We start from the raw sequence: 27,850 nt of genomic DNA on the forward strand, positions 1-27,850 counted from the left end.
GCCGTATCATCTCTCCTCTCAAACAATTTGATTCTCTTTCCCTTGCAATCGGTATCCGCAAGGCATACCATCCATCTCTTCTAAGAAACATGTAGCATTGTCATGGACATGTTGCACCAAATAAAGCCCAAACCATTGTCTTGAAACCTTGCCGATAGTACTGTGCTAGTTGTCTAGACTATTGTCGTAGACCAACACTCAATCTCCCTCCTCAATCTCTCTAGATCTTAATCTATGTCTACTTTCAAATCGGTCATTGCTACGAATTTTGGCCTCTTTGAGCTTCTGGACAACTCTCTCAATATCCTCAGATCTCCTCTCCAACTGACGAATATGAAGACCCAAAGGATCCTCTCTAGTCATCTCATCCTGCTGCCACGATAAAGCACTTCAAGTGAGAGTGCAAGTCTTTGTAGGCATGACTGGTTTTTATCCATACATCAACTCATTTGGCATATAACTTGTGGTCACACTCCCTGACCTACCGTCCATCGCATGCTTTGGCCAGGGCTTTCACAATCGGCGGATGGCCTCTCACTCTTCACGTTGCCTTATGGATTATATGTTGAAGTCAAAGAAAGTTTAATGCCAAGGCGAGAGAAAAACTCCCTAGCCTCATCAGCATCCCACTCACCTCTATCTGCTGCTATAATTTTCCCAATGCAACCATACCTACAAATAACATCCTCCAACAGAAACTTACAGACCACTAAAGTAGTCTTTGTCCTCAATGCTCTTCCTTTCACCTAATTTGTAAGATCCTCTTATACCAAAACAATGTAACACATCTGCCTCAATCCAACAAGCATAGTAATAAAATCAAGAACCCACTTCTAGTGATTGCATAGCGGTGGGTAAGTAGGATGAAGCTCATCTCTATGCCTCACTGAAAAAAACAATTCACAATTAGTGCATATCTCAATAAAATGTGAGATATCTCTATACATTCCTCTCCACCAATAGTGCTCTCTAATCTTCTCATGGGTTACCCAAATAGCTCTATGTCGTGCCCAAAGACTTTCATGAAACTCTCTCATGATTCGCACATGTGAAGCTTTGTCACATACAACTCTCAATGGATGTCCTCCTCGCTTCCATGGATGCTTCCAAAGTAGCCCACTCCACAAGAAGAAACCATAAGGTTTCCTCCTGATCTTCTCGAAGTCCGCATCAGTCCATCCATCCTATCTAGACATGGTACTCAAATAATGACCAATAAGAAAATACTCTCTTGTATACAAAGACTCATCAAAGCTCTCCAAAGCAATTACATGACAAGTATGATCAGCATGCATGGCTGAAAGATGAGCCTTTCAGCCCCATCATCAGTGCAAGAAGAATCCATATCATCATACTACACTCGTCAAAGAATTTTGACTACTGGGTTATCTTTACCTACTATGTGCCTGAACGCAGGATTCATGGATTTTATATATCCAATCCACCTAAGAATGGAAATGCATGTAGTAGAACAACTCGTGATCATACCTAGAAGAGGCAAGCAATCAGTCTCAACCACCACAGTAGCACCAATAAAGGACTCTATATCATTTTTGAGAGCCGTGACAACTCCCAAGACCTCCCTCTTAATTTGCGGTTACCTATGCTATCACTCGTTTAGGACTTTCACCCGAAACCGAATGGCATACCTATTCTCATCTACATCTTCCTAGCCAATAGCACATCCAATGCTGATAGTACTAGTATCAATAGTGAATACAATAGGTGCCCTTTCCTCAAGAGCTAGTAGAGATCATTTGCAATATGAGCGAAATGAGGAATCCAAATAAGATAAAATACACAAGCTTCAAGAAACCTACGAACCTCCGAAGTAGAAGAGCAAGTCTCCGCAATCTTCTCTATGGAATCAACCTTTGCAGGAGAAGGCCTCCTGCCATAATAACCACACATATATCCAACAATCGGAACCTCTTTGGCACCAAAAATAGACTTCAGCCCTGGCAATGTCAAATTCACTTCCTCTAGCCTCGCAAAGAATCCTCTCAATATTAGTGATATGCATGGCCACAAAGTACCTGCGTCCATGATCATCTAAAGTCTCATCCTTCTCTTTCTCCAAACAACCCTTGATAGGCAGATCATCAATGAAATGCATGGTAAGCTCTAGAATAAAATCTCGTAAGACCTTGTTCATCCCATTCATCATATGGGCAATTGAATTAGTAGCTCCCTGCGGAAGTGTACACATCCGGATAAGGCCTAAAGGTGACTTCATCATAGTCAAATCTTTACTCAGAAGGGCGGTCATAGTCGAAATAAAGATTGCAAGTGAATACATAGCACGTCTAGAAAAATCCTTTGCAAACTCATCCACAATAAGTCCTGCACCAACATTCCCTATAGTGACCATGTTTAGTGTTTGTAAGTCATGTATGAATCTGAGTGTCCCATTGTTCGTGGGAACTCTGAACCATCTATTAAAATACGGAGCTGAAGATGGTTCTAGAATCCCCATCCTGATCCGCTCATTCAAAAGGTCTACCAATTTGGATAAGTGAGCCCCAGGCACCAAAAATGGGCCGTAGATTCCAAGGGACATGTAGAATGGTAAAAATAACCATAGGCGTCACAACCCTGGGATCAATGCATCCTATCTCATGTGGAAAAAAGTGAAGGCTCTCCCATGTCTGCTCAACATCTCCTCAAAACATTTCACCTCTGCTAGAAGTAAAAAAATCTTCAATCCCAATCTTCATCTCTTTCAATGTCTCAGCTGAAAACCTATGTCCAATACCTGGAGGATCTCGTAAAGGAGGCTACATTGTTGCCCTCTTAATCATCTGGTTACTTTCCAAAGGTAGCAGTCCTGCAATTGGTTTGACCTTCTTGTCAAGTGTCTTATATTTCATATGTACTTTGGCTTCTTTGCTACAACCTACAAATTTCAACCCTTGCTATAAATACCCTAGTAAACACAAATTTTGATGTGTATAAAAAATACCCAACTCTTTGCTGACAAAAATCAGCCATATCTTTTTTCGGATTGCATATGAATAGCCCAACATTGAGACTCATAGATTACTTCAGCTGTAAATTCTATTTGTTGTTGTAAATCTTTTTGTTGAGATATTTCGGCAAAAAACACTTTTTGCTAAGAATTCTCAACACCCAAATTTTATTGTAGCATGAAATGAGCAATTTTGCAATACATCACCAGAGAATGGACCTATAAGACATGATAGCTCTTGATTTTCAGTTTTCAACAATGCTGAAAGATCTTCCATTGTATCCGAGCATGACCGCCCGTCGTCATAGAGACCATCTACCCTGTCTTTATCCTCTAAAAGACCTGCAAGCTTCAATTCTTTTTCTTTTCTCCTCAAGTACTACATGGGAGCTCTAGGCATGTCCGTTATATGCTGAAAACAAAAAGTACTTTCAGTAGACACACCATAAACTCCTAAGGAAAAACGTCCGCTGCGAGGAGGCGAGAGCTTTCCCTATCTTGTACCACTGTCATCTCGCAAGACAGTGGTACCTAACAAAAATTTAGCTCTCTTGCTAGAAGAGAGGAATCCCTCAAAGAATCCTTGTTCTGTTGATGGTTGACACACACTATCATGAACTAGATAGCCCTATTTCCATCCTTGCTTCGGATCTGCGCATAGGTAGACCCATCATCTAGAATCTTAGTCTCCATCCGTCAGCAATGAATGGTTGTCCCAAAATAATAGGATAGGAATAAGAGTTCTGCTCAAAGAAATGATAAGTCTCATCCACATCTCCAATAGAAATTTTCAAGTTTGGACAAGTAGCATACAAGTCTCCTGCATTGTTGTTGGTTGCACGCATGTGCCAAACAACCATGATCCATATCAATTGGCCATCTACCGGTATCATACAATCCACGCACTGGGACATTAATCTCAGAGCTGTGATCCAAAAGAGCAACACTAGTGCACAGATCGGATGCTATATGCTCGGCACCGGAAGGTCCCCAAGAACAAAAGAACTCTACTTTTTGCACAAAACTCAAGGTAGAAAGCATGCACGACATGAACAAGAGACCAATTGGGTGTAATCTCCCCCCATGCCTTGTGTGAGCGCTCCACAAAGCATGTATTTTATGTATTAATCATCTTCAAGCTCAAATAATAGCCCAAATTACAAAATAGCAAGCTTTTGGCTTTTGAGTTTGCTTTAGTGCCAACTAGAAATAAAGCTAATGGGCGGGCGCCCAAAGAGTCAGGCATACCCAATACAATGTCCAAATAAAAATATAATAATCATGCGTCCACGTGCATACAAAATAATAAATAAATATCCAACGCCTTAATAAATAGGCGCGACAAAATATAGGCGCCATGCCTAAGGTATGCGCCCATCAAAATATAAGTGATAACTCGAATACACGCTATCCTCCAATGCTTTCCTCCGCCACTGCTGTTATCTCTACACATCAACTGAAGCATTCACAATCGTTAGTAAAATAATACAATTAAACCGACAAAAGTGAATACCTAGCAGTCTTCAGCTACATAAATAAATCAACTGGTTAGAAATCAATCCTAACCTTAATTTATCACGAATGTGCACTCTAAACTCATAAACTTTTATTAATTTAATATGTATTTTGTGGAATCACCCATTATGGAATCACCCATGTACACACTAAATTAACGAAACACCTGAAAAGGATAAGCATCCCCATCGACTTCTCGCACAAAGAATCCACTTTGTGTATGAGCCCCGACAAATAAAGTTTACAGAATCCACTATGGCACGGAATCCACCGTGAAATATGCCTCCTGGCATCAAACACAAGGGGTTTCTACCTCATCAATCTTGACTATTGTCTCTCTATCGCACAAGCCCAGTGACTGCGAGAAAAATGGCTAGGAGGCACCACTTTCTACATATTGTACGGGCTCAAGTAAAGGCTGAAGAGTCTTCCCGGATTGCATAAATAAAGCTCATGGTAGGAGAAGACATCACTGGTGGTGACTACATCCCGTCGTTCTGCAAAACAAGCAAGTCTTCCATCTCCGTCTCTTTGTCAGTGTAGAAACCGCATCGACAACGTCCTACCAATCCATCTTCAATCCCATAGGCTGCATACGGTCCTTTAGCAGCTCTCCCAACTCATCCTGAAGTGCAGGATCAGCCCTGTGCAAGAATAACTCCACTTTATGTGAGTTTAGATCTCTTTGCTGCTCTAGTGCATCTAACAGGTTGTATCGCTCTTCAAGCTTCCGCAACAATTCAAAGGCAACAAGTCCTTTGTTGAATTAATAAACCCACTCTCCGAACTTCTTTCGTGTAGTAATACCATAATCCTCCAGAAAATATTCATCTTTGAGCACTTTCTTGAAAGCATCCTAGTTAGAGTCCTGTACAAATAGATCTGTCACTCAAACCCGCAAAGCACACATGACAAGGTGTAAGAAATAGTTGCTCTAGTTGGTCAGAACTTCAAAGAAGTGCATCTAGCTTTCAAAGGTCTTAATGTAGGTTGAAACATTCTGGCCATCAAATAATTCTTGCTCACTAACCACAGCCTCGATCGCCTTAGTCACACGAAGCGTATGCTCCTGTTCTTAATGCAACAGTCATTGTTGATCCAACTGCTGTTGATGCAACTACTGTTACTGCTATATAGATGATTACATCTGATGATTTTGCATCATAATGGCTGAAGAAAGAGTTTGTAACAAAGTCTTCATCTCATTGGTCGAAAAGGAAGAAATAGTCGATGATGAAGGTGGATTATTCAAAGGGTCTCCCATCTCGATGAACAAAAGCAATGCTTTCATGTCGAGTTCACCAGATTTTGCAGAGAATACATGCAAAAGTTCACAAAAGTCGCTCATCACAGGGCTGCTATGCAAGATGGGAGCAAGATCAAGATCGATTCAAAACAATAGATTTGATCACAAAGGTCTAGTATATTGCAATTCTATTCCAAGTACAAATCCAAAGCCAGATTACAAACCCAAAGCTCAATCAAGAGAGCTAAATCCATAGCCATAAATACCAAGTCAAGTATTCAATCCAAGGCAAGATCTCCAAGTAGATAGATTTTCAGCAGCTTGCAAACCGATTTTCCAACTTCCAAGCCATGACCTTAATTGAGACTAGGTTCCATAGAAACTACAATACATGTACCTGTCCTAGCCATAAATACGAGCTACTAGAGCCAGACCTCCCAGCTCAAAGGTTGTTGTATCTAAAGTCCATGAGCATGTATCCAAAGTTGATTTTGTGTTATCTTCTTTCCCCTTTGTCAAGTTTCATTGAAAGTCTTCCAATCGAATTAATAACCAATCATAGTATCCAAAAACATCATATATCCAAAAATTCTTGTCAACATCATATATGCAACTCTCTTTGTCATCGATAAAGAAGCATGTCCTTGAAGGCTTGATCTTGTAAATACATTCTAGTGCATCCATCATAAAATACTCTTATAGACAAATTTTAGAGGCACTAAAAGCATTCATGCATGAGGAATAAGACGTAAGACTATTGCCAACTCTTCTCACATGATAGGCATGCAAGTGATAACCATATAAGCAACATGAAAGAAGTTGAATTTTTTTCCGGTTTATGAAGAGGCTGTCTCTAGTCTGATAGAGCCACTTGATGTGGTTATGAACTATTGGTTTAGCACAAAGCTTCACTTTCCTCATGGTGACATTTAAATCTTCCTTTGCATATCATGATTCATGAAAACATTATATGTTGATATCTTGCACCCCATAATTAGCATTGAAGCTCCAAACATGCTGATTGCAACAACTCGCATGACCTTGTACTAGTCATCGAGTTCTGCATCTTTAATCACGATAAAATCCAAAATCTAACACATTGAGGAATCTTAGGGCTACTATTCAGTATAGCTTCTCCACAAAATCTACTTTTTAATTACAATTAACCTTTTGGCCTCAATGCATTGATCACAACCACAGTGATAATAAATACTCCCTCCAGCCCAAAAAAACATGACATAATCAACATCCATGTCCACTTCTCCACTTTATCATGAATTCCAATGTTCTACAATCAATTACGTTTCCATACACATAAACAAGCATTTCATGTGTTGCCTATAGAGTGTTTTCATGTTGTTGCTTTATACCAAGCATATCTACCGCTCTTGTCAAAGATCATCGCTCTGTGCAGAAAATTGAGAATCCCTCATGATAACCTTCTAGGGAAGCTCATCCCCGAGATCAAGACTCCAATAGAAAGCCCCCCAACTTTTCTGCCTCATCTCCTCCAAAATCATCACAGATTATAGATTTTTCATAGCTACCTTTAGATTTTCTTTTCACAGCACCTGAATTACTTAATGCTAAAGCTTTGCGACCCTCTTTACTACTTTTGTCAAGTTTATCCACACTAGAAATAATATAGCAGCACTCTTGTTGAGGTTTCCATCTGAGTCACTGGTAAAGGAATTGTTTCCCAAGGACACTTATTTACTGCTATTGTCCATTGTAAGGCGTACTAAAGTTTCACGCACTATAGCCTAAGGCTCCGAAAGTGAAGCATCTACCTTGCCTATCAAATCCTTCTTGGGGCTACTCGATCCTAGAGAAGATAAGGCTTCCTCATTCTATCTTATCACCCTTAACAATATCATTGTTTCTGCTTTTGCATCTGTAGCACTTGTAACATTCATAGCATCTGCAACAATTTTTCTATTAGCCTCACGATTGTTAGCATTAGCACCATCACACAATTCCTTGGAAGTCCTTAAGTCTCCATTTTCAGGTCGTCTCATAGTAGTTTTCTTGTTAGCTTGGATGTGATTTCTGATTGCAGGTATAACATACAGTGAGCCAATAGGATTGGCAGCTCCCGCTTATCTTGACATTAAATTGCATACACTAAAATCCTTTGTCATCATTTTAGAAGTTTTTGAATACATAAACAACGTAGACACACAAGCAAGAATTCATATGAGCTACCACACGCATAGACATACATGCGGGCTATTTTCACTTGAGTACTACTCAACGAATACAAAAAATTTAGGATAGAACCATGCAATCAAATTTCAAAACTTTCAGTTCAAATTGAATGGCAAACAAAAAGACACACAACAGAAAAGAAATTCCTAATGATGCTGACTAGTGAGTTCAAATTCTTGGTGAAAAACTCCGCCCTCAAGTTTGCAGTGGTGGACGTGCAGCGTCATGACATCCGCCCCCTCCTAACCTACACATCCTCCAAATGGGCCATAGCTACCCATCCTCATCATTGCCAAGCTCGATGTTGAACACAATCTCCTCATCTTATGCAAAATTATTTGCAATATCCACATCCTCATGTACATCATCTCCTACCTCAAGTCCATCATAAAACTCATCATCTAACTCCTCAAGTGCATAGGCTATATCATCTCTCCTCTTGAGAAATTTGATTCTGTTTCCTACAATTGGTATCCACAAGACCTACCATCGAGATCTGCTAAAGAATATGTAGCATTTTCATGGAAATGCTACACCAAATAAGGCCCAAACCATTGTCTCAAAACCTTATGGATAGTACTGTGCTAGTTGTCTAGACTGTTGTCATAGACCAACACCCAATCTCCCTCCTCAATCTCTTCTAGGTCTCAATCTATGTCTACTATCAAATCAAACTTTATTGTGAATTATGGCCTCTTTGAGCTTCTAGATAGCTCTCTCAATATCCTTAGATCTCCTCTCCAACTAACAAATACGAAGACCCAAAAGATCCTCTCTAGTCATCTCATGATGTTGCCACGGTAAAGCACTCCAAGTGAGTGTGCAAGTCTTTGTAGGCATGACAGATTTCTGTCCGTACACTCGGGGAGGGGGGGGGTCACCTTATAGAAGCACACTATATAATGTGCATTCAAAGGATACTTTAAAAACGCCTTTTTAAAAAATTTTCACCATTTTATATACCCCTTTTGTGAATTTTGAAGGCAATAGTTATATCCCCTTTGTAAATCTAAATTTTGAATCGAATGTGCATTTTCATGGCCCCTTCAGTACAATTCAAATTAAAACATGATACTACCATAGTGACTACTTCTCCAACTCAGCTCTTCCAAATGAAAAACCATGCATTGAGCATCATGTATCTTTTTACCTCATCATGTGGAGCATTATGAGCATTCATTGCTCATACAAGATCTCAAGCAACTACCACACTAGTTAGGCAGTTACCCTCATCTACTCTTTACATCCACACCCTTGATTGTGGTTTTGTACTTTGAGTCTCACTTTTGTATGAACTATTGGGCCAAGTCAAACAAACAAACATCCACCAAACAAAAATCATTGCCTTCATGATCATTGCAAGCTTGTGAGCAATCCGTTGCAACACCCTTGGTCTGATGTCTTGATTTCATTAGGGTGACCTCTTGGGCAGCTCAAACAAAATATCCATCACCTCCGTGATCCTCTTAGGTCCTTGAGTAGTCCGAAGTGACACCCTTGGCACAATGTCTTAATCTCGTTGGGGTGGGACTCTTTGGGTCAAGACTAGAGCCTTCCTTTCACACTCTTTGATCACCCTTTTTGAGCATGAGAAGGAGTGTTAGGCTTGTCAAGATTGTGGGAGAGAAGGAAGGAGTCTCACTTGTAGCTTTCTTGCTTGCACAATGGGGGAATACACACAAAGGTGGAGGCTGAAAATAGTTTTCCTCTTCTTAGTTGTGTAAGCCAAAAGAACACTCATACAAAGAAATAGAAGAACCCTCTATATGGGTCTCAAACCAAACTCAACTAACTAAGGTGGCATACTAACTGAGCCACGAACTAGAGTAGATAAGGATAGCTGTCATCTAGCTATTATTCATGGCCGGTGTACCAACCACATCTACAACTGACAAGTCCATGACATAAATGCACAATGGTCACCCTGGCATATCACGAGTGGAGCTTAATATCTCAACACTCCCCCTCGAGCTCAATCCCAATTCCTACACACCAAGCAGGTCTCTGAACTTGCGCAGCTTCTCTATGCCCAATGCCTTCGTGAATATGTCAGCTACCTGATCCTCTGTGCTAACATAAACTAGATCAATAAGACCTAGTAAAACCCTCTCCCGCACATAGTGATAATGCACCTCAATGTGCTTTGTTCTAGCATGATAGACTGGGTTATTTGCCAAGTGTATACTACTCATGTTGTCACAATAAATGACAACTGGCCCATCTGTAGGTTGATGCATATCATAAAGTAGCTTATGCAACCAAGCTACCTCACATGCGGCCATTGCTGCACCCCTGTACTCAGCCTCTGTGCTCGACAAGGCAACTGTAGGCTGTTTCTTGCTGCTCCAAGTGACTGCAGCACTCCCAAAAGAGAACACATATCCACTGGTAGATCGTCTATCAGAAATACTACTAGCCCAATCAGCATCAGTGTATCCATGTAACTGTATCTGAACCCCAGTCTCATAAAATAGTCCATACTGCAATGTGGACTTCACATATCTGAGTATGCATCTAGCCGCATCCAAATGTGGTTTCCTTGGAGCCTGCATAAACTGACTTACCAATCCAACAGCATAGCTCAAATCTGGCCTGGTAATAGTCATATAAATCAAACTTCCTACTATGCGTCTGTACATAGTAGGGTCTTCGAGAAGCTCACCTGCATCTGTGCTCAACTTCACATTCTGCTCCAAAGGAACTGAAATAGGCTTACAGCCTGTGATCGCATATTTGGACAGCATGTCCAATCCATACTACCTCTGCAAAAGCCAATCCCACTTGGTGATCTAATCACCTCAATGCCCAAGAAATAACGTAGCTCTCCCAAATCCTTCATCTCAAACTTTTGCTTCAATAGCATTTTCACATGAAGGATATCTTCATCACTATCACTTGTGATAATCAAATCATCAACATAAATGACAAGCAGCATAATACCTTTCTCTGTTTTTCTCACATAAAGTGAGAAATCTGCCTTGGAAATCTGAAAGCCAATAGTGACAAGATATTGTCATATCTTGTCAGACCATGCTCTAGGTGCTTGCTTCAAGCCATACAAGGCTTTCTTTAACCTGCAAACAAACTCGGGATGAACAGCATGCACATAACCTGGTGGCTGCTCCATATAGACCTCTTCTTGCAAATCACCATGCAAGAAGGCATTCTTTACATCCATCTGATGTAAAGACCATCCCTTTGATGCAGCCATAGCAATGACTGCTCTTACGGTTGCCATCCTTGCAACCAGACTGAATGTTTCTTCATAGTCAATGCCATATGTTTGTGCATACCCCTTGACTACTAATCTTGCCTTGTATCTGTTCACAGAACCATCTGCGTTGTGCTTCACCTTATAAACCCACTTACAGCCAATTGCATTCTTATCTTTAGTCAAAGGTACCAACTCCCATGTAGCATTTGCTTCCAAGGCATCCATTTCTTCATCCATAGCTTTCTCTCATTTTTCTTTTCCTATGACTTGCTCAAAAGAAGTGGGTTCTAGTTCCTGTATCACTTTGACTATATATGCATAGTGAATGGCTGTAAATCCATCATATTTTAGCCTATCCACAGGATACCTAGCTCTGGTAGACCTACACAAAGTAGGCTCACTTCCAGGTGCTCTCAAAACATCTCTGGTCTTCCTTACTCCAGGTGTGACAATAGAAGGAATACCCAACTCATCATCAATGCTCTGTTCTGAGCCACTGGATTCACCATCCACATAAGAGTGACCTGCATTCATATCAAACATGGGCTGATCTACCTTCTCTTTTCCTTTTCGTGATACCTGCATACCACTATCTGCATGCTTTGAGAAGATTCTCCTGATCTCAATCTGTCTGTCCATGGCAAAGAATGTGAACCACTACTAGAGGACGCTCCAGGTCCACTAATATCTTCTGATGACTGCTGCTGTGAATTCAATGCAACATTACCATTTTGTGCATCTACATTATCAATCACATTTACTGGTTTATACCAGCTACTCATCTCATCAAAAACAACATCTCTGCTCACTATAAACTTACGAGTAGAAGGGTTATAGCATCTATACCCTTTCTGCTGCAAAGAGTAACCAATAAAGATGCACTTCTCAGCTTTTGGATCTCAACTCATCTGGTACATGAACATAGGCAATGCAACCAAAAATTTTCAAATGAGAAATATCTGGTTTCCTACCAGTATACCTCTCCTCTGGAGTCATCCCATGTATTGCTGCAATAGGAGTTCTGTTCATTATGTAGACTGCTGTAGCAACTGCCTCAGCCCAATAAAAATGTGGCAAGTCTTTTTCATTGAGCATGGCACGAGATACCTCTCCAATATGTCTGTTTTTCCTTTCTGCAATTCCATTTTGTTGTGGGGTATGACTTCATGAATATTGCTGCTTTATGCCATGCTCCTACAAGAACCTTGCAAACTCATTTGAGAGGTACTCTCCCCCTCCATCTAACCTTAGGCATTTTATTTGTAGGCCTATTTCTTTTTCAACCATAGCTTTAAGAGTTTTCAAATGCCCAAAAACTTCACTTTTCTTTTTCATAAATTACACCCAAACTTTTCTGCTATAGTCATCAATAAAAGTAACAAAATAATGACAGCCTCCAAGAGATGCAGCTTTAGTAGTCCACACATCAGAGTGGATTAATTCCAATGGCTTCTTACTCTCTTGAACATGTCTAGGAAATGGTTTCCTTGCCTGTTTTCCAAACTGACAGGCTTCACATACCTTATGCATTTCTGCAACCTTGAATTTTGGCAATCCTGTTACAATATTTTGGGCCTGCATTGATTTAAGTCACTGTACATTAACATGACCAATGCGTTTATGCCAAATATCAATATCTGCAACTACACCGGTCCCATGTGCAAACATTGCTGCACTCAATTCAGGCATGTCTGCATCCAATGTAAACATTCCGCCCTTCTTCTTTCCTTTTGCTATCAAGCGACCTTTATTTTTCATATCCTCAACAAAGCATCCATGAGGATTAAATCTGACCTGCAAGCCCTGCTCAACCATTTGACCAACAAAAACCAGATTCTTGGTAATATTTGGGACATGAAATACATCTGACACGTATTTCTTTTTCCCATCCTACATAGACAAAGGAATTTTTCCAATGTGCACAATAGGATGTGCAGTATCATCACCAGTCTTCACAAATCCTGGTTTTTCCATTTTTCTTGCATCCTGCATCCATTCTGCATGACTTGTCATGTGGTTTGATGCACCTGAGTCAACATACCACACTTCGTTGCTTTCTTCTGCACTTGTCACAGAATTGGTCATGTGTTGCACCATAAACAAATGCTCATTTCTGTCATCACCCTCTCTACTAGAAGATGCATAATTTCCTTGTTGCAATTTTCCATTCATGATATCATTCTGCTTTTTATAGCAGTCTTTAGCCATATGACCAATTTTACCACAGTAGTAGCATTCAACATTGCTGTTTGCATTTTGGCCTCTTTGCCATCCACCACAACCTCTTTGGCTCCCCCTGCCTCTAGAGTTACCACGTCCTCCTCCATAGGACTGGTTTTCTTGAGTCTGCTGCATATTCTGATTTCTACCACGGCCTCCAAATCGGCCTCCTCTACCTTTGCCTCTACCTCTTCCAGCATTTGAGTAGAAGACAGTTTCTTTTGAAGTTCCTCCTGAAGAAGATGCACCACCATTTCTTTGCTCCTCAGAAATTAGAAGAGCAATCAACTCCTCAAAATCAGGAAATCTTTCACAAACTGAAATGGATGTCCGAAACTGTGCATAATCCTTTCCTAGACCATTCAAGGTCACAGAAACTAAATCATCATCTTCCAGTGGCGACCCAATGGAAGCAAGTGCATCTGCAATCTTCTTCACCTTCATGTGGTAGTCATTGATGCTCATACTTTCTCTTTGCACATTATGCAACTCTTGCTTGAGCTGCATTTTCCTGGCTTGCGTATTTGTGCTATATATTTTTGACAAAGTATCCCATGCCTCCTTTGGCGTACTTGCTGTCAAGATTGTGGGAGAGAAGGAAGGAGTCTCGCTTGAAGCTTTCTTGCTTGCACAATGGGGGAAGACACACAAGGGTGGAGGCTGAAAACAGTTTTCCTCTTCCTAGTTATGTAAGCCAAAAGAACTCAAGTACAAAGAAATAGAAGAACCCTCTATATGGGTCTCAAACCAAACTCAACTAACTAAGGTGGCATACTAACTGAGCCACGAACTAGAGTAGATAAGGATAGCTATCATGTAGCTATTATTCAGGGGCGGTGTACCAACCGCATCTGCAACTGACAAGTCGGTGACATAAATACACAACGGTCACCCTGGTGTATCACGAGTGGAGCTCGATATCTCAACACTCCCCCTCGAGCTCAATCCCAATTCCTGCACACCAAGCAGGTCTCTGAACTTGCGCAGCTTCTTTGCGCCCAATGCCTTCGTGAAAATGTCAGCTACCTGATCCTCTGTGCTGACATAAACTAGATCAATAAGACCTAGTAAAACCCTCTCTCGCACATAGTGATAATGCACCTCAATGTGCTTTGTTCTAGCATGATAGACTGGGTTATTTGCCAAGTGTATACTACTCATGTTGTCACAATAAATGACAACTGGCCCATCTGTAGACTAATGCATATCATAAAGTAGCTTATGCAACCAAGCTACCTCACATGCATCCATTGCTGCACCCCTGTACTCAGCCTCTGTGCTCGACAAGGCAACTGTAGGCTGTTTCTTGCTGCTCCAAGTGACTGCAGCACTCCCAAAAGAGAACACATATCCACTGGTAGATCGTCTATCAGAAATACTACCAGCCCAATCAGCATCAGTGTGGACTTCACATAAAATACTCAATACTGCAATGTGAACCACTACTAGAGGACGCTCCAGGTCCACTAATATTTTGTGACTGCTGCTTTGAATTCTGTGCAGCATTACCATTTTGTGCATCTACATCATCAATCACATTTACTGGTTTATACCAGCTACTCATCTCATCAAAAACAACATCTCTGCTCACTGTAAACTTACGAGTAGAAGGGTTATAGCATCTATACCCTTTTTGCTGCAGAGAGTAACCAATAAAGATGCACTTCTCAGCTTTTGGATCCAACTTGGATCTCAACTCATCTGGCACATGTACATAGGCAATGCAACCAAAAATTTTCAAATGAGAAATATCTGGTTTCCTACTAGTATACCTCTCCTCTGGAGTCATTCCATGTATTGCTGCAGTGGGAGTCATGTTCATTATGTAGACTGTTGTAGCAACTGCTTCAGCCCAATAAAAATCTGGCAGGTCTTTTTCATTAAGCATGGCACGAGATACCTCTCCAATATGCCTGTTTTTTCTTTCTGCAATTCCATTTTGCTGTGGGGTATGACTGCATGAATATTGCTGCTTTATGCCATGCTCCTGCAGGAACCTTGCAAACTCATTTGAGAGGTACTCTCCCCCTCCATCTGACCTTAGGCATTTTACTTGCAGGCCTGTTTCTTTTTCAACCATAGCTTTAAGAGTTTTGAAATGCCCAAAAACTTCACTTTTCTTTTTCATAAAATACACCCAAACTTTTCTGCTGTAGTCATCAATAAAACTGACAAAATAATGACAGCCTCCAAGAGATGCAGCTTTAGTAGTCCACACATCAGAGTGGATTAATTCCAATGGCTTCTTACTCTCTTGAACATGTCTAGGAAATGGTTTCCTTGCCTGTTTTCCAAACTGACAGGCTTCACATACCTTATGCATTTCTGCAACCTTGAATTTTGGCAATCCTGCAACAATGTTTTGGGCCTGCATTGATTTAAGTCGTTGTACATTAACATGACCAATGCGTTTATGCCAGATATCAATATCTGCAACTACACCGGTCCCATGTGCAAACATTGCTGCACTCAATTTAGGCATGTCTGCATCCAATGTAAACATTCTGTCCTTCTTCTTTCCTTTTGCTATCAAGCGACCATTATTTTTCATATCCTCAACAAAGCATCCATGAGGATTAAATCTGACCTGCAAGCCATGTTCAACCATTTGACCAACAGAAACCATATTCTTGGTGATATTCGGGACATGAAATACATCGGACAGGTATTTCTTTTTCCCATCCTGCATAGACAAGGGAATTTTTCCAATCTGCACAATAGGATGTGCAGTATCATCACCAGTCTCCACAAATCCTGGTTTTTCCATTTTCCTTGCATCCTCCATCCATTCTGCATGACCTATCATGTGGTTTGATGCACCTGAGTCAACATACCATACATCATTGCTTTCTTCTGCACTTGTCACAGAATTGTTCATGTGCTGCACCATGAACAAATGCTCATTTCTGTCATCACCCTTTCTGCTAGAAGATGCATAATTCCCTTGTTGCAATTTTCCATTCATGATGTCATTCTGCTTTTTATAGCAGTCTTTAGCCATATGACCCATTTTACCACAGTAGTAGCATTCAACATTACTGTTTGCATTTTGACCTCTTTGCCATCCACCACGACCTCTTTGGCTCCCCCTGCCTCTAGAGTTACCACGTCCTCCTCCATAGGACTGGTTTTCTTGAGTTTGCTGCATATTCTAATTTCTACCACGGCCTCCAAATCGACCTCCTCTACCTCTGCCTCTACCTCTTCCAGCATTTGAGTAGAAGACAGCTTCTTTTGAAGTTCCTCCTGAAGAAGATGCACCACCATTTCTCTGCTCCTCAGAAATTAGAAGAGCAATCAACTCTTCAAAATCAGGAAATCTTTCACGGACGGAAATGGATGTCCGAAACTGCGCATAATCCTTTCCTAGACCATTCAAGGTCACAGAAACTAAATCATCATCTTCCACTGGCGACCCAATGGAAGCAAGTGCATCTGCAATCTTCTTCACCTTCATGTGGTAGTCATTGATGCTCATACTTTCTCTTTGCACGTTATGCAACTCTTGCTTGAGCTGCATTTTCCTGGCTTGCGTATTTGTGCTATACATTTTTGATAGAGTATCCCATGCCTCCTTTGGCGTACTTGCATCTTGAATATGCACAATCATAGAGTCTGAAATGCTGATAGACAGCCAATACATAACTTTCCTGGCTCTCTCATGCCATGCTTTAAATGCCTGCATTTGCTGTTGATTGGGAACATCAGGAAGAACTGGTTCTTCTTCATTTCCTGCAACAAATTCCCAATATCCTTTTCCCATAAGGAAATTCGTCATTCTAAACTTCCATGCTTGGAAGTTGTTCTTGTCAAGCTTTTCAGTGACAATCTGTGAAAGAGAATCAGATGCCATTACAGAAGACTGCAAAAAATTCTGTCACTGCAAAAACCACAGCTTCAGCCTCACAAGGGAAAATATGCAAAACTGGCGAAAGTGGTATTTGACCACACAGTCACTTCCTAGTAACGATTTTGCATCAACATGCAACAGGGATGATTCTGTAACTCCCAATGTCTCTGCGCACAAGTATACAATGCAATTTTTACAGTAACTATTCACCGACCTGTAGAACAGTGGCTGCACAGCATAAAAATGGGCCTTTTCCTGAGTGCGTGCAAAAAACTTCCGCCTCCAAAACAGGCCCCGAAATGGCCTCAAATCAAAAAAACAAGGTCGCCAAGGGCTAAAGTCCTTACCCGCAGCATATACTGCCCTCTTGCTTCACCGCGAAGGGCGTCTCAACCTGAGACAATGCACTCCTGCACTTTCCGGCTGTGCTACCTGTAGAGATCTGCTCCCAAAACAGAAAATGAAAGCAACACTGCTCCTCTTACCAGAACACCGCGAGCTTGGCTTGCTTTCTTGAGCTCCTTACCACGAACAAGGATCTGATACCATGTCAAGATTGTGGGAGAGAAGGAAGGAGTCTCGCTTGAAGCTTTCTTGCTTGCACAATGGGGGAAGACACACAAGGGTGGAGGCTGAAAACAGTTTTCCTCTTCCTAGTTGTGTAAGCCAAAAGAACTCAAGTACAAAGAAATAGAAGAACCCTCTATATGGGTCTCAAACCAAACTCAACTAACTAAGGTGGCATACTAACTGAGCCACGAACTAGAGTAGATAAGGATAGCTATCATGTAGCTATTATTCAGGGGCGGTGTACCAACCGCATCTGCAACTGACAAGTCGGTGACATAAATACACAACGGTCACCCTGGCGTATCAAGAGTGGAGCTCGATATCTTAACACTTGCATCCTGAATATGCACAATCATAGAGTCTGAAATACTGATAGACAGACAGTACATAACTTTCCTGGCTCTCTCATGCCATGCTTTGAATGCCTGCATTTGCTGTTGATTGGGAACATCAGGAAGAACTGGTTCTTCTTCATTTCCTGCAACAAATTCCCAATATCATTTTCCCATAAGGAAATTCGTCATTCTAAACTTCCATGCTTGGAAGTTGTTCTTGTCAAGCTTTTCAGTTACAATCTGTGAAAGAGAATCGGACGCCATTATAGAATACTGCAAAAAATTATGTCACTGCAAAAAACACAGCTTCACCCTCACAAGGGCAAATCTGCAAAACTGGCGAAAGTGGTATTTGACCACAAGTCACTTCCTAGTGACGATTTTGCATAAACAAGAAAGAAGGATGATTCTGTAACTCCCAATGTCTCTGCACACAAGCATATGATGCAATTTCTGTGGTAACTTTTTACCGACTTGTAGAACAGTGGTCGCATAGCATAAAACAGGGCCTTTTCCTGAGTGCGTGCAGAAAACTTCCGCCTCCAAAACAGGCCCCGAAATGGCCTCAAATCAAAAAAACAGGGTCATTGAGGGCTAAAGGCCTTGCCCGCAGCAAATATTGCCCTGTTGCTTCACTGCGAAGGGCGTCTCAACCTGAGACAATGCACTCTTGCAATTTCCAGTTGTGCTACCTGCAGAGATCTGCTCCCAAAACAGAAAAATGAAAGCAACACTGCTCCTCTTACTAGAACACCGCAAACTTGGCTTGCTTTCTTGAGCTCCTTACCACGAACAAGGCTATGATACCATGTCAAGATTGTGGGAGAGAAGGAAGGAGTCTCACTTGTAGCTTTCTTACTTGCACAATGGGGGAATACACACAAAGGTGGAGGCTGAAAACAGTTTTCCTCTTCTTAGTTGTGTAAGCCAAAAGAACACTCATACAAAGAAATAGAAGAACCCTATATATGGGTCTCAAACCAAAGACAACTAACTAAGGTGGCATATTAACTGAGCCACGAACTAGAGTAGATAAGGATAGCTGTCATCTAGCTATTATTCATGGGCAGTGTACCAACTGCAGATCAACTGACAAGTCGGTGACATAAATGCACAACGGTCACCCTGGCATATCACGAGTGGAGCTCGATATCTCAACAAGGCTACCTTAAATTGCCTTTCAAAGTACCATGGTTCTTATATCAGCCCCAAAAAGTAATTTTGTGTTTTAGACATCACACAAGACATTTCAACAGGACAACTAGCTCAAAATGTTGTATTAAAGAGGACCCAATGTGCACTCCCATTTTCATAAGTTGATCTTTGTGATTCATTTATATAGAAGGTTTTTTTCAATTGTTACATTTTAAGAAAACCTAACTACATGGTTGGTAGATGTTTTTTTGGATACAGCCATGATGTGAGACTTTGACTTGATATGCTTTGTGAAAATCGTATGCAAGTCTGATCTTGAAGGGCACAAATGCAATTATTTTTTATCATACTTTTGCATACAACTCTTACTCTCTCTTTATCTTTGTAGTCATTCAATGTTTCCTCAATAAGCTCAAAATCAGATCCTGTATAGTTTCAAGTCAAGACTCTCACAAATTAATCTCCAAAATGATTAGAAATTAGCCCTAAGATACATATTATACAAAAGTGATTTTAAAACAAACCCAAACCTTATTAAAGCTCAACTCTTTCATAAACCAGTAATTATCGTATATGAAAATAACATTTTACTAGAGATTTGTGGTTAAAAAGATGTCACTTACCATTGTGAGTGTTATTAAAAATGGGCCACTTTACTCAAGATAGTGAACCACTTAACTTGAGTAAAGTGTGGCTAATTTTTTGGAGCTATGCACCACCTTGCCATGCACCATTTTACTAACATATGCCCTAAAGGGAAAGGCTAATAATATTCCAAGGAGAGGAAACAACTATGGTTGCTTTCCCTCACCCAACAAAAGCACCTAGTGTGTTGCCTATAATCCTCAAACTTGAAAGTTGTCTCGATTTTAATGTGAACACAAGGTAAATTCATATTGATGAAAAGCTATGATAGAATCCACTCCCCCTCCCCCATGTTAGTTGTAAATATTTGTCTCATGAGAACATATATACCTTTAAGTATTGATCCCCTCCCCCCATCTTCCCCCCACCCATCCCCTTCCCCCCCCACCCCCCCCACCCCTCGCGGCCTCCCTTAAAAAGTGTGCTTCTGAAAATTTTTTAATAAAAACACCCCTAATGTAAATTTTACATGAGGTGCATTTATAAACCCCTTCCGTTTTTGGAAAACTGTAAGTCAACATAATAAAAATACCCTTTCTTTTGAACTCACGTGGTATATTACATGTTCTATAAGGTGACCCCCCCGAGTCCATACATCAACTCAGCTGGCATATAGCCTGTGGTGGTCACACTCCCTAACCCCGTCGTCCACCGCATGCTTTAGCCAAGGCTTTCACAATTGGATGATGGCCTCTCTCACTCTTCACGTCGCCTTCTGGATTATATACTGAATTCAAAGCAAGTTTAATGACAAGGCGAGAGAAAAACTCCCTAGCCTCATCAGCATCCAACTCACCTCTATCTGCTACTGTAATTTTCCCAATGCAGTCATACCTACAAATAACATCCTCCAACAGAAACTTACAGACCACTAACGTAGTATTCGTCCTGAATGCTCTTCCTTCTACCTGATTCATGAGATCCTCTCCTTCTAAACCAATGTAACGCATCTATCACAATCCAACAGGCTGTTAGATATGATCAATGCCTCACCCTCATTAGGTGCTACCAATGATCCATGGTGCTCAAAGTTGTAAGGCCCCCATTATGAGGAGAAGCCAAATGTGAGCCCGGACATTGGCTGAGTCCTGACTTGTATATCAGACGAGGTCTATGTGACCGGATGGCAAAAAGGTGACCGTTGTGGGTCTAATCTTTGGGTTAGATGGAGTGGTTAAGCTGGTAGCAACTCGAGGCACATTGCATCGAGTTGCGAGGTAAGGGAGTTAAAAGGGGCCCCTATTGTGGGGTCCGGGGGCCGCGGAAGCGGCCCCTAGCTGGGGGGTCCCAAGGGGGCCAGCGGCCCGCCCGATGGTAAAGGGAATATTCCCTGGCCGACTAGTGGAGGCTTATATGGTAGGTCGGTCAGGCCAACCTCACGGCCTTCGCAGGCTATAAAAGCTAAACCCCTTCACAGCCATTGAACACTCATCTTTCACCCTGTCAGAGTTGTTCCAGCTATCATTAAGCTCTTCACCTATCTTCTGTCTAGATCGCCATCTAAGCTTCACACAGTGGAAGCGCACGGGTGGACAAAGCCATCTTTGTATCAGTTGTTTGAAGCTAAAGAATTTACTGATTCTCCTCTTTTCTGTTGTGTACTCTCTATGTCTATCTCAGATTCTATTCGATGCACCGTGTAATATTTTACACAGGCATAGTAATCAAATCAAGAATCCACTTGTAGTGAATACATAGTAGGATGAAGCTCATATCTATGCCTCACTAAAGAAAACAACTCACAATCAGTGCATGTCTCAATAAACTGTGAGATATCTCTATACATTCCTCTCCACTAGTAGCGCTCTCCATGGATGCTTCCAAAGCAACCCACTTCACAAGAAGAAACCATAAGGTTTCCTTCTGATCTTCTTGAAGTGCGCACCAATCCATCCATCATGTCTAGACATGGTACTCAAATAACAGCCAGTGTGCAAATACTCTCATGTATACAAAGACTCATCAAAGCTCTCCAAAGCAGTTACATCACAAGTATGATCAACATGCATGGGTGAAAGATGAGCCGTTCATCCCTATCATCAATGCAAGAAGAATCCATATCATCATACCTCAATCTTGAAAGCATATCAGCTACTAGATTGTCTTTACCTGCTATGTGCCTGAACTCAAGATTCATGGATTTTATATACCCAATCCACCTAAGCATGGCAATGTCTGTAGTATAACAACTCATGATCATACCTAGAAAAGGCAAGAAATTAGTCTCAACCACCACAGTAGCACCAATGAAGTACTCTTTATCATTCTTGAGAGTCATGACAACTCCCAAGACCTCCCTCTTAATTTTTGGATACCTGTGCTGCCGCTCGTTTAGGACTTTCGCCCCAAACCAAATGGCATACATTTTCCCATCTACATCATCCTAGCCACCAACAACCCATCCAATGCCAATAGGACTAGTATCAATAGTGATTACAATAGGTCTCCCACACTCATAATCTTCTTTTCAAAGAGTTAGAGCAGCTCTCAATAATCTCTTTAGCTTCTGCATAGCTCTATTGTTTCTCGTGTCTCAGAAAAAACACTACCCTTTCCTCAAGAGCTAGTAGAGATCATATGTAATATGAGCGAAATGACAAATCCAGATAAGATAAAATACAGAAGCTCCAGGAAACCTACAAACCTCCAAAGTAGAAGAGCAAGTCTCGAAAATCTTCTCTATGGCATCAACCTTCGCAGGAGAAGGCCTCCTACCATAATAACCACACATATGTCCAACAATCAAATACTTTCTGGCACCATAAATAAGCTTATCCCTGACAAGGTCAAATTTACTTCCTCTAGCCTGCAAAGAATCCTCTTAACATCTCTAATATGCGCGACCACAAAGTACGTGCATCCATGATCATCTAAAGTCTCATCCTTCTCTTTCTCCAAACAACCCTTGATAGGAAAATCATCAATGAAAGGCATGGTAAGCTCTGGAACACAAGTTCTAGCTTGCGTACACATCTGGACAAGTCCTAAAGGTGTCTTCATCGTAGTCAAATCTCTACTCACAAGGGCAAGCTAGAACTTGTCATAGCTAGAATAAAGATTGCAAGCGAATAGATAGCACGTCCAGCAAAAGCCTTTGCAAACTCATCCATAATAAGTCATACACCAACATTCCATATAGTGACCCTATTCACCGGCACTGTAAGTCCTGTATGAATCTGAGTGTCCCATTGTTTTTGGGAACTGTGAACCATCTATTAGCATACACAACTGAAGATGGTTCTCGAATCCCCATCCTGATCCGCTCATTCAAAAGCTCCACCAATTTGGGCAAGTGAGCCCTAGGCACATGAATAGGCCATAGATTCCAAGAGACATACAGAATGGTAAAAATAACCATAGGCATCACAACCCTAGGATCAATGTATCCTATCTCATGCGGGAAAAAGGGGAAGGCTCTCCCATGTATGCTCAACATCTCCTCAAAACATTTCACCTCTACTAGGAGTAAAAAATCTTTAGTCCTAATCTTCATCTCTTTTAGTGTCTCAGCTAAAAACCTATGTCCAATACCTAGAGGATCTTGTAAAGGAGGCTATATAATTGCTCTCTTAATCATCTCATCACTATCTCAAGGTAGAAATCCTGCAATTGGTCTGACCTTCTTGTCAACTATCTTATATTTTATATGTACTCTGGCTTCTTTGCTACAACATGTAAATTCCAGCCCTTGCTATAAATACAAACTTTCATTAACTAGATAGCCCTCTTTCCATCATTGCTTTGGATCTATGCATAGGTAGACCCATCGTCCAAAACCTTAGTCTCCATCTGAAACTCGGCAATGAATGGCTCCCTTAAAATAATAGGATAGAAATAAGAGTTCTACACAAAGAAATAATAAGTCTTATCCACATCTCCAATAGAAATCTTCATGTTTAGACAAGCAACATACAAATCTCCTGCAATGTTGTTGGCCACATGCATGTGCCAAACAACCATGATCCACATCAACTGGCCATCTACCAGTATCATACAATTCACACACTATGACATTAATCTCAAAGCTGTGATCCAAAAGAGCAACACAAGGGGTTTTCACATCACCAAGCTTGACTAGCATCTCCGTAGTCACACAAGCCAAGTGAATGCGAGAAAAATGGCTACAAGGCACCAAGCTAGACGTGTCATCACTCTTTGTATACTTTACAGGCTGAAGTAAAGCTTGGAGAGTCTTCTTGTACTGCATACATAAAGATCCATCTATAGACTCCTCAATAATCTCCTCATCAGAATCAATCTCCTCAATCTGCAAGCCATAGATAATAGTCTCAGCAACTGCTAAAGCCTCTCAATGGATCATATCATGTGTCGGCTCTTCAATAATCTACCATTTTCTCTTAATGATGTTGATGATAACATCATGAAATTCTCTTTTGGTAATTCCCAAGACTTCTCCAAGAGTGAATTCAATTTTGTAGTTAAGAATTGGATCCTCAAGCACCTTCTTCAAGTTCATAGTCGTCTCAGCAGCTTGAATCCAGGTTACTTTTTTTACTTTCGATCCTTTGTCTTCGAGGCTTTCTGATCTTCCTGTACTTTTGACTTCTGAACATCAATCATACTCTGCTCTGGTCCTAAAGAAGAAGGTTGAGAAATTGGATCACTTCTCCTAGTCACCCTCTTCAAGCCTTCAAGGCTGATCATCATCTCTTTTCTGCATCTCCTCAACAAGCACTTCGAATCCTTGATATTTCATCATCCATAGACAGAAAAGACATCAACTTGATCATCCCATCGAGTCCCTTTTTTAGTCTCATCACCTATGGCTGAAAGTTCAGATGTTGAAGCTTTCCCCTTTTTCTCTACATGTAGTGCATAGGACCATAAAGGAGATTTGTCCTTTGGCAACTGCTCTAACTGAAGGCCATAGGCAGCACTTCTCTTGCCACCTCTCGCATCACATAAGAAGAGTGCAAAATAGAATTCTCTAACAATTTCTTCATTCCACCCTTACCAAAATTTGGTTTGATCGGCTGCTCTTTATCTCTAAAACATATCATCTTGTCTTTCTAGACTACCAACATTAGCCTTCTTGCCTCTTCAAAATCTTGATAGTCGTTCCACTCATGATGTGGACTATCACACCACATGCAAAGACGCACATGATCACTCCTAGAAGAATTTGTAGGAGAAGAAGAAGTTGGGGCTGAAACTGGAGCTAGACTAAGGGGCTGCTGCTCCATTCTAGTCATCTTGATTTGTAGGTCTTTTAAGTTCTTTGATATATCCTCCACCATATCTTCGGCTGTCGGTTTTGCAATTGGTTTGACAACTGCAGAGCAAGAATAGGCATAGACATAGACACAAGCTGCGAAATAGGAGAAGTAGTTGATGGTGCAACCGGAGAAGTAGGAGAAGACATCGCTGGTGGTGACTGCATCCCGTTATGCAACATGTGATCCTTCCATCTCTACCTCTTTGTTAGTGTAGAAACCACATCAGCAGCATCCTACCAATCCATCTTCAATCCCATAGGCTATGTATAGTCCTCTAGCACCTCTCCCAACTCATCCTGAAACGTAGGATCATCGGCTTGTGTAATAATAATGCTCTTCAAACTTCCACAACAATTCAGAGTCAACAAGTCCTTTGTTGGGCTGATAAACCCACTCTCTGAATGTCTTTCACGTATCAATACCATAGTCCTCCAAAAAAATATTCGTCTTTGATCACTTTCTTGAAAGCATCCCAGTTAGAGTCCTATATGAACAGATCTGACACTCAAACCCACAAAGCATGCATGACAAGCTGTAAAAAATAGTTGCTCCAGATGTGAATCTAGCTTTCAAAGGTCTTAATGTAGGTTGAAACATTCCGGCCATCAAATAATTCTCACTCACTATCATAGCCTCTATCGCCTTAGTTGCACCAAGCATATGTTGTTCTTGATACAACAATCATTGTTGATCCAATTGTTGCTTATGCAATTGTTGTTGTTGCTGCATAGATAATTGCATCAGGTGATTTTGCATCATAATGGTTGAAGAAAGAGTTTGTAACAAAGTCTTCATCTCATCGGTCAAAAAGGAAGAAACAATCGATGATGAAGGTGGATTATTTAAAGGGTCTCCTATCTTGATGAACAGAAGCAATTCTTTCACGTCGGGTTCACCAGATGTCGCACAGAATATGAGTAGGAGTTTGTGAAAGTTGCTCGTCATAGGGACTCTATGCGAGATAGGAGCAAGATTAAGATTGATTCAAAACAACATATTTGATTACAAAGGTCTAGTATATTGCAGTTTTATTCCAAGTACAAATCCAAAGCTGAATTACAAACCCAAATCTCAATCAGGAGAGTTAAACCTATAGCCATTAATGCCAAGTTGAGTATTCAATCCAAGCCAAGTTCTCCAAGTAGATGGATCTTTAGCAACTTGCAAACAAATCTGCCAACTTCCAAGCTAGGACCTTAATTGAGACTATGTTCCATGGAAACTACAATACAAGTGCATGTCCTAGCCATAAACACAAGGTGCTAGAAACTGACCTCCCCCCTCAAAGGTCGTTGGATCCAAAGTCCACGAGCATGTACCCAAAGTTGATTTAGTGTTATCTTCTTTCCCCTTTGTCAAGTTTCATTGAAAGTCTTCCAAATGAATAATCAATCATAGTATCCAAAAACATGTTCCATAGATCCTATCAAGGCATCCAAAATAATAAGAAAAATCATTGTCAACATCATATATGCAACTCTCTTTGTCATCGATAAAGAAGTATGTCCTTGAAGGCATGATCCCATAAATACATTCTAGTGCATCCATCATAAAATACTCTTATAGCCAAAGTTTAGAGACACTAAAAGCATTCATGCATGAGGAATAAGACGTAAGACTCCCAACTACATTTCTGAATTCATCTCGCCAACTCTTCTCACATGATAGGCATGTGAGTGATAAGCATATAAGCAACATGAAAAGAATTTGAATTTTTTCCCACTTTATGAAGAGGTTGTCTCTAGTTCGATAGAGCCACTTGATGTGGTTATGAGCTACTGCTTCACTCAGCGCAGAGCTTCACTTTCCTCCTACTGACATTTAATTCTTCCTTTGCATATCATGATTCATGAAAACATTATATGTTGATATCTTGCATCCCATAATTAGCATTGAAGCTCCAAATATGCTGATTGCAACAACTCACATAAAACATGACCTTGTATTAGTCATCGAGTTCTCCATCTTCAATCATGATCAACTCCAAAGTTCTCTAACACATTGAGGAATCTCAGGGCTACTATTCAACATAGCTTCTCCACAAAATCTACTTTGTAATTACAATTACCCTTTTGGCCTCTATACATCGATCACAACCACAGTGACGATAAACACTCCCTCCAACCCAAAAAAACATGACATAATCAACATCCATGTCTACTTCTCCACTTTATCATGAATTCCAATGTTCTCCAATCATTTGTGTTTCCATACACATAAACAAGCATTTCATGTGCTTCTTATAGAGTGTTCGCATGTTGTTGCTTTATACCAAGCATATCTACCACTCTTGTCAAAGGTCATCGCTCTGTGCAGAAAATTGAGAATCCCTCGTGATAACCTTCGAGGCACGGCATCAAGACTCCAAAAGAACTCATCTCCTCCAAAATCATCACAGATTATAGCTTTTTCATTGCTATCTTTAGATTTTCTTTTTGTAGCACCTGAATTGCTTAATGCTGAAGCTTTGCTACCCTCTTTACTATTTTTGCTAGGTTTATCCACACTGAAAATAATATAGCAACACTCTTGTTGAGGATTCCATCTGAGTCACTGGTAGAGGAATTGTTTCCCAATGACACTTATTTACTAGTATTGTCCACTATAAGGCCTTCTAAAGTTTCAGACACTATAGCCTCAGGCTTCAAAACTAAAGCATTGACTTTGCTTATCAAATCCTCCTTGGG

Source organism: Lygodium microphyllum, chromosome 30, assembly GCF_053477565.2.
Source record: "Lygodium microphyllum isolate KBCC chromosome 30, Lygodium_microphyllum_v1.1.10, whole genome shotgun sequence".
Classification (NCBI taxonomy): domain Eukaryota; kingdom Viridiplantae; phylum Streptophyta; class Polypodiopsida; order Schizaeales; family Lygodiaceae; genus Lygodium; species Lygodium microphyllum.